Below are 15,414 nucleotides of genomic sequence, written 5' to 3'. Positions count from 1 at the left end.
CCAAATTGAGCCAACCTGCTCTGATACCAATTGAAGGGACTGTGATGCCTAAGAGGGGAGGTGAATTAGGCAACTTAAAATTCTAACTCTAAACTATGGCCTCTTTTTCTAGCCTTAGCAAAACCTATGCAAAAGATAAACTATCTAAATGTACAACTATAGTTTAGCTAGTGTGTTGCTATCTAAATGCTTGGACTTTGCTTGATATCTTGGGTCTTTTCTTGTGCTCCTAAGGTCTTTCTTAAGGTGTTGATCATCGGATCATCACGTCGCCTTCGTCTAAGTCAAGTCTTGCACCATGTTGGACTACAAAACAAACACTTGCAAATTCATTAGTCCAATTTGTGTTGGTCATCAAACACGAAAATCCAAAGTAAATGGGCTTAGGGTCCATTTTCCTTACACCTTGCATTCATTGTAATATACAACATGTTTAAATTTTTGGCAATGCATATAGGGCTTGTCTAACATGGTTAAGATAACCGCCGAAAAGCATGTGAAGAAGCTTAACCTTGGATCAAACTTGACAAGCAACTAGATTTACTTACAAAGTATTGCATATGCATGGATGTTGTTTTGTCGTTTTGTTCCATTTGCCCTCTTATTGCCTATTTTCTTAAAAAGAATTATAGCCTAAGGCAAAATATTTTGAAAAATATGAGGGTTTGAGAGATGTCACTCACATCAGTCCTAATTGGTGTTTATTTGGATCTTATTCATGTTGGGACTTGATTGGGAACAGGCAGCGCGAAGGAACTTTAAAGATTTGCTGGAAAAGGACCACTGGACGCTGCACCGGATGCTGTTGTCCAGCGTCCGGTTAGTTCACAGGAGGTGAACTGCTGCTGAAGGAGTGACCGGACGCTGCGTTTGTGCATCCGGTCAGGAAGGGTTCCAACGTCCGGTCGTTTGATGAGGAAACAGGCTGTACTGACCGAACCCTGCCTGTGTCCGGTCATGGACCACCGGACGCGTCCGATCATGATTCTAGAGGAACTAGACCTCTCTGGAATCGACCGGACACTGGGTGGTAGCGTCTGGTCGCTACCACCGGAGCGTCCAGTCAGTGGATCTCACGCGGTATCAGGACTCTTCTGTTTCCTTCTCTATTGCATTGGGGACCTATTTAATCGCATCTGCCGTACCCTTGCCCTGCATCTCGCCGTGACCTAGCCCGTGCCCTAGCCGCCGCGCCACCACAGCTCCACCACATCGTCGAGCTTCCCTATCGCTGGAGTTCTGCCCACGCTCGGCTCTGCTCTGTGACCGCACGCCGAGCACCTCACGCTAGCCTCGCAAACCACCACGCCTCCCCACATGCCCAAGTCACCGCGCGCCACCATAGTGTCGTCTGTAGCGCCATCCAAGCCCTTGCCTCCTCGCTGGTTGGTAAGGTGTAATCCTTGTTTTCAATTTGCCTTGCTTTTGACCTAAATACATTGCAAATCACTGATTTCAAATAATCCAGGGCCACTAGTTCATCGTAGTTCTTCGTAACCCTAGCCCCAACTGGTTCCGAGGTTTCCCCCTGTGTGACACGTCTCTTCTTTTCTCGGATCGCCGGTTCATCAGGTAGAATGCCCGTCGCTTCAATTTCGTACCTACATTGCTTGCTTCCTAGGGTTTTCACATCTACTAGACATATTGTATTTATTTGTAAATCCATCTATTCCATTGTGCAGCGAGTCGGTGCCATTGAGGTTCTTGTGGCAGTTGGCAGTCAACTCGGAGCCAAGCTCATGAGTATAGATCGAGGCCAAGCCTCGAGAGTGTTAGTTTGATAGTTGATCTTCATCAGCGGTAGTTCATCTTCTTGTCAGATCAGATAGCTCGCACGAAGAATGTTGGTGGTGGTCCAGGAGATGATGATCAGAGGCCCCCGCCTCGCCAGCCTGTAGGACCGAAAGGCAAGGCAACAAAGCAAGTTACATCTAATAAGAACAAATACCCCGACGCAGAGATAGCGAGAGCAGCAGTAGATGCTGAGGCAGCAGAGCATGCTGAGAGAGGTGGTGCTCACATTGGTGTTGTCATTGTAGATCCACAGCTCACACTAGCACAGAGGGCAGCAGTTGAGGAGGCTGAGCGTCGTCATGGTGGTCCACCTAGGACTATCATGATGGCAGGACATTGTCTAGCTATTGAGGAGCCTCAGTGTCAGGGGGAGTCTCAGCAGGAGCCACAACAGTAGCCCCCACCAGTAGAGCCTTAGCCAGCTCAGGAGACTTAGGAGGGCCAGTAGGCCGAGGAGACCAAGCCGGCACCCCAGCTACGCCGCTCTGGTCATACCAGTGCTATAGTTCCACCAAGGCCAGCTACACAGCGTAGGGGTTCACGCCCACCACCTAGACCATAGGGTCTGCCTCCAGTGGTACACCTTGACTTGAGGGCCGCCACGGCCAGACAGGTTCGACAGCTGAGGTTTGTTGAGTTTGAGGTGTGGTTCCCTCTGAGGAGGGATGAGAGAGCTGCTGAGGGTTTTTATACGCCACTGCAGGAGGATTTCTACAATGCTTATCTCAACAGTGGGGCAGTGTTCAGATCTCAGTGGGTATGCAGTATAGAGTCTATTGTGGTAGCAGCCGGAGAGCATATCCGCCCCTACTTGTCATATTTGTCGGGGTTGTCAGATCTGATTGGCTGGACTGGACTATATGTGCCATCTTGGGTTCGACAGTTTTATGCTTCACTCTACGTTGATCTACAGCACAACTTCATACACTTTGCATTCAACGGTAGAGACTATAGGGTAATGAGTTTCAGGGCCTAGGAGATACTGAGGCTACAGGATCAGCCTGTTAGATTGCATGAGGTATGTTATGGATAGCAGGAGCCTCCCAGGCATCCTCATGGAGGGATGGTGCCCCCTACAGATCTTGTGCGACATTGCTTCAAGGAGCCTTTTGGTGAGGGGTCGAGGAGGAACCCCAGTGACCTTACTCCTATAGCTCATGTGCTAGAGGCTATTATCTGGAGGACACTACTTCCTAGGTTGGGATACAGAGAGGGTCTGACTCGCCTATAGCTCTGGCTCCTTAATGCCCTGATGCAGCAAACCGTGTTTGACATTTGGAACCTCCTTCTATCAGAGATGGAGGATACTATAGCTGAGGGCTTCAAGGGTCACAGATAGCTTTCTTATGCACATTGGATCACATTCTTGATGCTCAAGTCTGTGTAGGTTCAGACCCCTGAGATGGTTGTAGAGTACAAGGGTGCCACCACAGAGTTTCTAGCATATAACATGGCATAGAGGATCAGGCACAGCACTCCACAGGCACCCACTCAACACAGTCGTCGTCTAGATGTTCTAGAGCCAGCAGCTCAGCAGGATGAGATTATCAGAGGCATAGCCGCTACTGAAGAGGAGCAGCTTGAGGCACAGTAGGAGATGACCGAGTCTAGTGATAGTTCGGATGATGACTATCAGCCAATTCCTCAGATGCCTCCACGTAGACATGATGCAGAGGCTGGCAGTTCTAGTTCAGCTCCACCTACACCACAGATGGACCCCGCATTGATTGCCATTCTTGAGCGGATGTAGCAGGATCAGGCACGACAGGCTCAGGAGACCACTGCCAACTTCATATAGTTTTAGGCTCGTTAGGACAAGTTCTAGTGGTAGCAGCAGCTCCTTCAGCAGTAGCAGTAGCAGATGCATCAGTAGTAGATACTTATGCAATAGCAGCTCATGGGATTTATGCAGCATGTAGTAAAGCTCTTGGGGCCCATAGCCACAACCTTCACCCTAGCTTGCTTAGCCTGCCACCGCCACGATGACTCTAGCAGTACAGCCCAGTGGGCTTCAGAGTCAGGGACAGCCTCTAGCTCCTTTTGCTTCACCGACAGTTCAGGTGTCCTAGTGGTTGTCCTCACCAGTGGTTGCCTCGCAGTTCACACCATATCATACGGGCTTCTCACCGGATCAGTCTTCCTCGCTATTTGTGCCTAACACGTCAGCCTCTAGGAGTCTTGGAGCATCCTTTAGCGAGTTGATCGGCATGCTTACACCACCTCATATGCATGCCGCCAGTCCTTCTACAGCAGCTCCTGTCATCGTGACTACTTAGAGGCTCCCCTCGTCTGTCGCCTCTTCAGATCCTATGACAGACATACCAGTAGCTTCACAGGCAGCACCTACCCCAGCTCAGACCCAGACCGCTTCAGCGACTCTTCCTGCTACAGAGGGTCAGTTAGTATAGAGCTCAGGGTCAGAAGATGATGGCGCCCAGTTCCAACTTGCTCCTTGTACCTCAGCGCCTGGCTCGTCCGCTATAGCCCCACCGACCAACCCTTAGGTTTTGGTGTTTGACGCCAAAGGGGGAGAGGGTTTAAGTATGTAGCCTCAGGGGGAGCGACATTTAGGGGGGGCTGGTTATCTAGTATTAGCTTATTATATACATTTGGAGTTTTATTTGTGTGATACACTATTATTATTATGCATTTGTGTGTTACTTTCATGCATATTATTATATCTATGTGATAGTGATATCTACGTGATTGTGATATATGACATGTGTGCTCTCTACTTTACATTATTTATATGTCATATTACTTGTGTAATGCTCATGTGCCTTTGCTTCCGTGTTTATACTCTGATGCAAATGAGCTTTGTTACTTGTACTCATGGTTAATTCATATCCTTTGAGTACATTGTGTTGGCTTGGGTCACATAAGCTTGACTAACACTTTTGTTCTTATCGACAAAAGCTTATATAAACCAAGTTAGTCAAAAACCTAACTCTTTCACATACTCGAGGTGGTATTGTCATCAATCACAAAAAAGGGGGAGATTGAAAGCATCTAGGCCCCTAGTTGGGTTTCGGTGATTAATGACAATATAAGATTACTATGACTAACGTATATTTTGTAGAGGCAATTAAGTTAGGTCATGGTAATGGAGATCAATTGGGCAATCAAGGTTGTCATGCCCCTACGATGGAAATCATTTCGGTTTTCAAAGGATGGATGACAAGGTAAGGATGACTAGTTCTAAGTGCCGATTGGAGTTGGAGAGACACTTAGAGTAGTTTAGGACTTTGTTTTTCCTTTGGCCATACTATTAAGGGGGGTATGGACGGGTAGCTTGACCTAGGTGAGTCTAGTGAGTTAGGTGTGGAGCACACTTGTTCAAACTAGCTCTAGGTAGCTCCTATGAATGCCTAAGATCCTTTGGAGCAAACTTCATTCACATATAATCGAGAGTTGGAAGTGAATGGAGGGTCAAATGCTGACCGAACGCTAGCTCCGGTGCGACCGGACGCTGGCCACAGGGTCCAGTTAGTTCATTTGATCAACAGTCTGCATTCGGTGCGACCAGATGCTAAAGAGGTCAAGTGACCGAACGCTGAGAGGCAGCATCCGGTCGACTCTAGTAAGGTTCTAGAGAAGGGAATCTGTGACCGAACGTGTCTGGTTAGTACTGACCGGACCCTGGGGGTTCAGCGTCCGGTCGAGTATAGTAAGGTTCCAGTAAGGGTTTAATGCGACCAGACGCATTCGGTCAGTGGTGACCGGACCCTGCCAGCGTCCGGTCAACACATTTTCACTGGATTACGGGTTGAACTGACCAAAGCGTCCAGTCAACCTGACCGAAGCGCCCGGTCACCCCGCAGAAGCTCATAATGGTTCGTTTTTCAAGCTGCCTTATAAATAGAAGCTCCACTCGTGTGTAGAGTCACTTTTGCTCATTTCAACAGCTGAGAAACACGTTTGTGAGTGCCAAGAAGAGCAAGGTCCTAGTGAGGTAATTGAGATTCGTGAATCCAAGAGAGTAGCCTCATTAGTGAATCAAGAGTAGACAAGTATGCATCCATCTTCTCATTAGGCTTCGCGTGGTCAAGTGAGAGTTCGTGCTTGTTACTCTTGGTGATCGCCATCACCTAGATGGCTTGGTGGTGATTGGGAGCTTGGTGATCACCCGGCGGAGCTTGTGGGTGACCCAACTCGAGTTGTGAGCGGCTTTGGGTGATTCGCCGCGATGGAGTGTCAAAGAATCAACCCACAGAGAGCACTTGATCCTTGCGCGGATCAAGGGGGAGCTACACCCTTGCGCGGGTGCTCCAATGAGGACTAGTGGGGAGTGGCGACTCTCTGATACTTTAGCAAAACATCACTGCATTCCTCTCTCTCTGTATTTACTTTGAGCATTTACTTTGAGCAATTCAATACTTGTCTTTACATTCATAGAATTGTCATGCTAGAGTAAGTTTGGAACATAGGTTGCTAGTCCGTTGTGCATTAGTTTATTAGAAACACTTTTCTAGGCACAAGGGGTTAATTAGGCTAACCGTAGGATTTGATTATTGCAAGAAAATTTAGAATTAGCCCAATTCACCTCCCCCCCCCTCTTGGGCATCTTGATCCTTTCAATGACAACAAAATCACTAAGAAGAAGGTTCTTGCAAGCATTGCTATAAATGAGAAGCCTTCTCTCTTTGAATCTTCATCATGCTTCATGGCTAAGGCCACTAAGGTACAATCTTGTGATGATGGAAGTGATGAAGAATATGATGATGATAATGAACTTGAAAATGAAAATAATAGTGATAGTGATAATGATGAACCAACTAAGGATGAATTATTTGACATGCTAGAAGATGCTAAAGAACACTTTGACATTAAGAGAAGGGAATACAAGAGCTTGAATAAGGAGGTAAAAGCCCTTAAGCAAGCCCTTGATGAGCTCAAAGTAACTCATGAGAAGCTAGAGGAAGCCCATGAGAAGCTTGGCAAGGCTCACAAAAAGCTTGAAAAGGCTCATTCCACTTTGTTTAATGAACAAAATAAAAAGAAGCATGTTGAAACTTGTGATGTAGGTGTAACTTATGACTTAATTGATACATCACCATCTATATCTATCATTGTTGCTCCTACTAATCCTTCTTGTAGTACATCTACTTCCGCCTCATCTAGTAGTGATGGTCTCACTTGTGATGCCTCACTAATGGTTGAGAATGAGAACCTCAAGAAGGAGGTCACTAAGCTCACTCACACTTTGGCTAAGGCCTATGGTGGTGAGGACCGCTTGCTTATGTGCTTGGGTAGCCAAAGAGCTTCTCTCTATAAAGAGGGATTGGGCTATACCCCCAAGAAAGGCAAGGCGGCCTTTGCTCCTCACAAGACTAGTTTTGTGAAGAACAATGGTTGGTTTTACAATAGTTGCAAGCAAGTGGGTCATAAAGAGCAAGAATGCAACAACAAGACCAAAAATGCTAATGTATCCTCCCTTAAGCTTGATTCATGCTATATGCTTACTAAGGGCACAAATGGTGTGAAGGCTAAGTTCATTGGTAAACCATGGATGGGCTCAAAGAAGAAAGTCATTTGGGTACCAAAGAGCTTAGTGACTAACCTTTAAGGATCCAAGCAAGTTTGGGTACCTAAAAAGAATTGATCTTCTTTTGTAGGTGAATTACAAAGCCGGAAGAAGGCATTGGGTTCTTGATAGTGGGTGCACTCAACACATGACCGGTGATGCAAGAATGTTCAACTCAATCAACACCAATGGCAATGATGGTTATGATAGTATTACATTTGGTGATAATGGCAAAGGTAAGGTCAAAGGGCTTGGTAAGATTACAATATCCAATGACATGAGCATATCCAATGTGTTGCTAGTAGAGAGCTTGAACTTCAATTTGCTATCTGTGGCTCAATTATATGATCTTGGATTCAAATGCATATTTGGGGTAGATGATGTAGAAATCATAAGTGTAGATGGCTCTAATTTGATCTTCAAAGGTTTTAGATATGAGAATCTATACATGGTTGATTTCAATGCTAGTGAAGCTAGATTATCTACATGCTTGTTCACTAAGTCTAGCATGGGTTGGTTATGGCATAGAAGGCTTGGTCATGTTGGAATGAAATAATTGAATAGATTGATTAAGCATGACTTAGTTAAAGGCTTGAAAAATATTGTGTTTGAAAAGGATAAGCTTTGTAGCTCTTGTCAAGCCGGCAAACAAGTTGGAAACACCCACCCTAAGAAAAGCATGATGAGCACTAGCAAAGCATTTGAGTTATTGCACATGGATTTGTTTGGGCCAACACAATACACTAGCATTGGTGGTAACAAATATGGCTTTGTGATAGTGGATGATTATACTAGATATACATGGTTATTCTTTCTAGTGGACAAAAATGATGTGTTTGCAACATTCAAATCATTTGTCAAGGGCATTCACAATGAGTTTGAAACAACCATCAAGAGAGTTAGAAGTGACAATGGTAGTGAGTTCAAGAACACTAGAATTGATGAGTTATGTGATGAATTTGGAATTAGACATCAATTCTCGGCCAAGTACACTCCATAATCAAATGGCCTTGTTGAGAGGAAAAATAGAACACTCATTGATATGGCAAGGTCTATGCTTAGTGAGTACAATGTGAGCCAATCATTTTGGGCCGAAGCTATCAACACGGCTTGCTATTGTAGCAACCGCCTCTATTGTCACCCATTGAAAGAGAAGACACCATATGAGTTCTTGAATGGTAGAAAGCCCAACATTGCATATTTTTGGGTCTTTGGTTGCAAATGCTATATCTTGAAGAAAGGCACTAGATTGGGCAAGTTTGACAAGAAATGTGATGAAGAATTTCTACTTGGTTACTCCACTACAAGCAAAGCATATAGAGTTTGGAATTTGGATAGTGGTACTCTTGAGGAAGTTCATGATGTTGAATTTGATGAAACCAAGGGTTCACAAGTAGAGAATGAGAACTTGGAAGATGTTAGAGGCATTCAACTTTCAAATGCCATAAAGAACATGGATATTGGTGAATTGAGGCCTAGGCAAGTGAATGATGATGAAGATGATCAAGTGCAAGTGCTCTCTAACTCAAATGTGCAAGATGATACAAATCAAGTTAGTGCAAGTGGCTCTCATGACAATGAACAAGATCAAGTGGCTAGTACATCATCTCAACCCAATGATCAAGCAAGTGCAAGCAATCAAGTTCCAATCCTCCAACCAACCAATATTGCAAGAGATTATCCATTGGACACTATCATTGGTGATATTTCAAGAGGTGTACAAACAAGATCAAGATTGGCATCATTTTATGAACACTTCTCATTTGTGTCATCCATTGAACCAAATAAGATAGATAAAGCATTGAAGGATGTTGATTGGGTGAATGCTATGCATGAAGAATTGAATAACTTCACAAGAAATCAAGTATGGGAATTAATAGAGAGACCAAAGGGACACAATGTGATTGGAACCAAATAGGTCTTTAGAAACAAGCAAGATCAAGATGGGATAGTAGTAAGGAACAAAGCAAGATTAGTAGCACAAGGCTATACACAAGTTGAAGGTCTTGACTTTGGAGAAACATATGCCCTGGTTGCTAGATTGGAAGCAATAAGAATCTTATTAGCCTATGCTTGTGCCCACAACATCAAGCTCTATCAAATGGATGTTAAGAGTGCATTTCTCAATGGCTACATCAATGAAGAAGTATATGTTGAGCAACCTCTCGGTTTTGAAGATGACAAGAAGCCCAACCATGTGTACAAGTTGAAGAAGGCATTGTATGGCTTGATGCAAGCACCTAGAGCATGGTATGAGAGATTGAGGGATTTCCTACTCTCTAAAGGGTTCACAATGGGCAAAGTTGATACCACTCTTTTCATCAAGAAGATTGAAAAAGATCTATTTATATTGCAAATATATGTTGATGACATCATATTTGGATTAACCAATCAAGACTTTTGTGATGAATTTGGAAAGATGATCGCTAATGAGTTTGAGATGTCCATGATTGGAGAGTTGAGTTACTTCCTTGGTCTTCAAATCAAGCAATTGAAGAATGGTACATTTGTAAGTCAAGGCAAGTATATCAAGGACATGATCAAGAAGTTTGGCATAAGTGATAGCAAAATCATTAGCACACCAATGGGAACCAATGGCAACTTAAATAGTAATGCAAGTGGAAATATGGTGGATCAAAAATTGTATCAGTCTATGATTGGAAGCCTACTCTATGTGACCGCATCAAGGCCAGATGTCATGTTTAGTGTATGCATGTGTGCAAGATTTCAAGCCTCACCAAGAGAAAGTCATTTGAAGGCTACAAAGAGAATATTGAGGTACTTGAAGCATACACCAAATGTTGGTTTGTGGTATCCCAAAGGAGCAAAGTTTGAGCTAGTTGGTTACTCTGACTCAGATTATGTGGGATGCAAGGTTGAAAGGAAGAGCACCTCAGGCACATGTCAATTGTTGGGAAGATCACTTGTCTCATAGTCATCAAAGAAGCAAAATAGTATTGCATTATCAACCGCCGAAGCCGAATACATATCCGCCGGTAGTTGTTGTGCACAAATACTTTGGATGAAGGCCACTTTGAGTGACTTTGGGATCAAGTTCAAGAAAGTGCCATTGCTATGTGACAATGAGAGTGCAATCAAGTTGACCAACAATCCGGTTCAACATGCAAGAACAAAGCACATTGATGTCCGCCACCATTTCATAAGAGATCACCAACAAAAAGGGGACATTTGCATTAAGAGTATAGGCACTGAAGATCAACTTGCCGATATATTCACCAAGCCATTGGATGAGAAAAGGTTTTGTAAGCTACGGAATGAGTTGAATATATTGGATTTCTCAAATATGTGTTGATGCACCCCCCCCCCACTCATATGACATGCCTCTCCTTCGAGCAATCCAAGGTAAAAGTTGATTGGCATGACATACATCTTTGCTAAGGACATAATTAGTGCATCTAGTCACATTTTCAATTTTATTAGGACCTTTCAAGTAGTTCTATTTTATTAGGCTCATTCATGAAAATCAAATGATTTTGATGTCTATATGGTATCACTATTGCTTCTATGCTTGACTTGATCTAGTGGTAGCATATGACATGTTTATGGGCTTGTAAACCTAGTGTTTAATCTAGAATATGAGCTCTAAGTGTTTAACTCAACATGGTACAAGATAACCCTTATTTAGAGGTGTGAAGAAGCTTGTCCTTGGATCAAACCGAGTTAAATATCTTTGGTAAATGATCTAGATTGGACCAAATTTAGGAAAATGATCCTCACCCCATTGATTGACATTGATAATCTCTACCTATCTATATTTTGAACCTTTGTGGTCATTGATGACAACGGGAGAGAGAAACAAAGATATAAGTAATAGGGGAAGAGTTTGACATAGGGGGAGAGATATGACAAAGAAAAGGGATCAATTAAAATTTTGAGCACACAAGTAGGGGGGGCAAGCTCATGAACTTGTATGGTGCATTTAAATGTGCATTTCATATGTTTGCTTGCATGGCATAAGTTTTAAATTCAAAATATCCATGCTTGTGTGATATATGCTAGTTGAAAGATTGAATGATGAAATGAAATCACTATATAACTTTCTTTTCCAAGTAAGTTTTTACAAGTGGTATCTTTTCAAAGTATGTTTCCAAGTGATATAAAGCTAACCATGGTGCTAAGGATGGTATCATGGTGCACTCCGATTGGTATCACGCTTCAAAGGTCCATCTTTTATACCTTAGCATCATTTGGTAGACATTGTCTCCTATATTTCCTATCTAAGCATATGTGTAAGCTATAATCCAAACTCTTAACACATATGTAGGAGGAGCAATTGCTACTATTTGGGGTTCATGAAACTTGTCCATATTCTTTTACACATGGTAAATATGCTTGGGCAACCAACATGGATTCAATTGAATTTCAATTTATATCTTTGTGTAAGGGTTGTCATCAATTACCAAAAAGGGGGAGATTGAAAGCTCTAGTTTGGTTTTGGTGAATTGATGAAACCCTAAGCGCTAACCTAATTTATCAAGTGATCATGAGATAGGTAGCACACTTCAAGTGGTGAAGCAAATGAAGATCATAACATGATGATGATGCCATGATGATGATCAAATGCTTGGACTTGGAAAGAAGAAAGAGAAAAACAAAAAGCTCAAGGCAAAGGTATAAACCATAGGAGCTATTTTGTTTTGGCGATCAAGACACTTAGAGAGTGTGATCACAATTAGGATTAATAGCCATACTATTAAGAGGGGTGAAACTCATATCAGAATGCGGTTGTCAAAGTGCCACTAGATGCTCTAACTCATTGCATATGCATTTAGGATCTAGTGGAGTGCTAACACCCTTGAAAATGTTTGTGAAAATATGCTAACACATGTGCACAAGGTGATACACTTGGTGGTTGGCACATTTGAGCAAGGGTGAAGAAGTTAGAGGTGAAATGGAGTTGGTCGCAAAGATGCTGGCGTCGGTCAAAGGACCGAACGCTGGGTCGCTCAGCGACTGGACGCTGAAGGGCTACATCCAGTCGTGTTGTCGGTCAGCACAATAAGAAGTCATAGTGTGACCGGATGCTAGCAGGGTCCGGTCAAGCATGACCGGACGCGTCCGATCAGCAAAAGTCAGTTTTGGAACCTTACTGTAAACGACCGGACACTGGGTGTTCAGCGTCCGGTCAACTCAAGCGTAGTGTCCGGTCAAGGCAGATGACAGTTGAAGTCAGGACACATGGCTAACTATGAGTGACCGAACGCTGGGTGTTCAGCGTTCGGTCAACTGACCGGAGCGTTCGGTCAGCCCACGTTATGCCCAGTGAAGGGGTATAACGGCTCTATTTCGTGGGGGCTTCTATTTAAGCCCCATGGCCGGTTCAAGCTCACTTTCTTTGCCATTTACATTGACATAGCAACCTTGTGAGCTTAGCCAAAGCCCTCTCACTTATCTCCATCATTGATTCATCATCTTCGTGAAATTGGGAGAGAATCCAAGTGCATTGCTTGAGTGTTTGCATCTAGAGGCACTTGGTGTTTGTGTTTTGCTGTGGATTTCACTTGTTACTCTTGGTGGTTGCTGCCACCTAGATGTCTTGGAGCAGTGAGGATCGTTGAGTGGAGGGTGGTGATTGTCTCCGGCTCTGATCGTGGTGATTGTGAGGGGTTCTTGACCTTTCCCCGACGGAGAGCCAAAAGATACTCTAGTGGATTGCTCGTAGCTTGTGTGATCCTCATTTTGTGTTGGTTGTGCGGCATCCTATTGAGGGTTTGGCGTGTGAAGCCAATTAGCGCGTGAACCTCTAAGTGAGTGAATCGCCACAACGAGGAATAGCTTGCCGACAAGCAAGTGAACCTCGATAAAAATCATTGTGTTCATCATTGATTCTGAGGTGATTGGTCTTCATTGTTTTTTCATCCTTGTGATTGATTGGTTTCTTCATCTACATGGCGGTATAACCTTCTTGATCACTCTCTTTACTTTACCGCAAACTAGTTGACAAGCTCTTTAGTGTAGCTAGTTGTGAGAGCTTGCTTGCTTGGTTGGTGTGGCTCTTTAGTTAGCCTTTGAGAGCACACTAACATAGGGTAGTGTCATAGCTTTTGTGTGAATAGACACTATCTAAACTAGAATTGTGATAGGTGGCTTGCATTTTGAGTAGGCTAGCGCAACACTTGCTTCGCCTCATAATTGTCTAACCATTTTATTAAGTGTTGTTGTAGAAATTTTATTAGGCTATTCACCCCCCCTCTAGCCATTAGGACCTTTCAATAGTGGTCCACTAAATTAGATTTCTTTCCACCTGGTTATATCCCAAGTGATTCTATATAAGGTTAGATAATATTCGAGTATGAATTTGCACTCATATAGAATATGTATACCATGTATGAGGTACATGATATTATATGGTAATGGACAACATACTACATGTGGTAGTATGACATTAGGCTAATAATATCTCTAATGAAAATATGGAGACTTTTACAAACGTCTACTTGCTGAAGTGAACTTCAAATTGTTCCAGAGAACTCGCTTGCCTCCAATGAGTTGGAGGTATAGTTGAGCCAAATATTTGATTTGGCGTTTCTGTGTACATGGACTGTACAATCATATTTTTGTGAAAAATGTGAGATTTGTCACATATGGTCACTTTTCTAAAGGAAAAATGATGACCACATTCATGAGCATCCATTATGTTATAATTGCCATGGACCAAAGGTCCTTGATAAATGAATGAGTAAATAGTCGTTTATGTTTTTGGACAATATTACATCCTTTGTTGAAATCCCATTGAGGGACTTGCAAAAGGTAGATGGATCTCACTCCTTTGAATACATGGATTTGTAGAAATCCAAGTGTTGGAGTTACATAAAAAATGCAAAGACACAATTGTGGCAATATCCAGAATGGATTGAGCATTTGGTTGGGTTGAGCAATAACAGTAGTGATGCCATATGCCCCAAATGATATCGTTGATATCTTAAAACTCATCTAATGGAAATAAATTCCATCCAATGCGAGTATGGAAAAAGTCAAAATTGAAAATATTAGCCATGTCCTGCATGAGTTGATCATGTATGAATTTACTTGGATAGTAAATTATATAGCAAGGAAGGCAAAAATTTTGGGTTCCAGTTAATACGTGATTATAGACTAACCATTCTATAAAGAACAGGCGACAAAAGTCGCTGCTAATGTTTTGGAATCCATTCCTATGGGAATAGATGCGATGATATAAAATCATTGCCAAAACATAGGCTCTGTATATGATAGAAAGGAGTCCCCAAAATAATACACTATAGATTACTATTTATTTAAGTAAATGGTACTTAAATAACTTCAAATTCAAGATGAGTCTTGAATTGGCATATGCAGAATATTGTGAAGTCAAGAGGAATCTCGTATCACATGTAGTGTTTACCTCATATTGGATAGGTGATAGAAAATCACTACTATCACCGTGAACGGTTTTCATTGCTAAGAAATAGTATCAATCATTGTGTATTAGCAAGTTAACACACAAAGGTGCAAACCAAATTGGTGACCTTGTAGTAGGGGTGCATAATCTGCAAATATGTGTAGTAGATGTTATCCCACTACCTTGTGTTTATGCTAATAGTATGGGTTGGTCACTCTTCAAGGTAGTCATATGTTAGAAACATGACATAGACCTTATTAGGTGATTCAACTTGGAGGTAATCACTATGTTTATAGAAACACTGTGTAGACCACAAATTGTGAGACCATTGCTATGAAAGTAAACACCCAAATGGTGTAAACCTTATGCAATTCATATTTGGATTGGATAAGCACATGCGGATAGTCACTATGTGATGGACATAGTGTAGATCCTGCAGTAGTATTGGGATACTAACTTGTGTTAACCAATCAAAAATATAAATGATGGCAATCAACTATAGGTGTATAGACCCTTTTGAAGTTCACATTCAAAATTAGGTACGCACGTTGAGGATCAAATCCCACAGCAGTACTATGGTACTACCTTGTGTATTGCTAATTTTGAAAAATGAACAAAAGTAGTCACCGTGAAGGTGAAGGTCATTTGTTCTTAAACTTGATATTGGGTACACACTTGAGGATACTCACTATGTATAACACGGTGTAGATCCCGC

This window comes from Miscanthus floridulus, chromosome 4 (assembly GCF_019320115.1).
Source record: "Miscanthus floridulus cultivar M001 chromosome 4, ASM1932011v1, whole genome shotgun sequence".
In the NCBI taxonomy this organism is placed as follows: Eukaryota; Viridiplantae; Streptophyta; class Magnoliopsida; order Poales; family Poaceae; genus Miscanthus; species Miscanthus floridulus.
This window is presented reverse-complemented; position numbering follows the sequence as displayed.